Source organism: Sinocyclocheilus rhinocerous, unplaced genomic scaffold (genome assembly GCF_001515625.1).
Source record: "Sinocyclocheilus rhinocerous isolate Xijiao unplaced genomic scaffold, SAMN03320098_v1.1 scaffold340, whole genome shotgun sequence".
Lineage (NCBI taxonomy): Eukaryota > Metazoa > Chordata > Actinopteri > Cypriniformes > Cyprinidae > Sinocyclocheilus > Sinocyclocheilus rhinocerous.
In genome coordinates, this window is record NW_015670980.1 from 10,854 (window position 1) to 11,475 (window position 622).

Genomic DNA, 622 nt, shown 5'->3' on the forward strand with positions numbered 1-622 from the left:
GCATAGGTAGCTAGCAAACAAGGAATACAGCTGTTAAGCTAATAGTCACATTTAGCTGAGTAAGATCATGATTGAGAAATGTTGGATACTGCTGGAAATGCTGGGGGAAATGCTGCTCCTATTTATTATTTTAGGATTTTTTTTGTTTGCCCCAGTGAAGCATTTCTATTAATATAATTAATATAATAGTCAAACTCATTCCATATCAGCAGAATAGTGTGGTACAGAAAGTCTATGTCCATAAAACAGGTTCTGAATGAATTATGTTACTGATACCTAATGGTCAAAAGCAATAGCAAAAGTAGGCTAATAGGTCAATATTATTAAATTGCTTACAACGATTTTGAATAGGTTGGCTTGTACACTATATTGCCAAAAGTATTTGTGAACAGGTTTCTGATGAACCTTCTCTTCTAATGAACAGGTTTGACTACTTTAGTCATTTCTAATTTTTAGTAAAAAAAAAGCATATAATGCTATTCTAGGGAATTGTGTTCTTCTAATTTTATACCAATAGTTTGAACAGGACCATTTTCTATTCTAACACAACAATGCCTCTGTGTATAAGGCAAGGTTAAAAAAAATAGATTGATTCAGTCAGTGTGGAAGAACTTGACTGGTC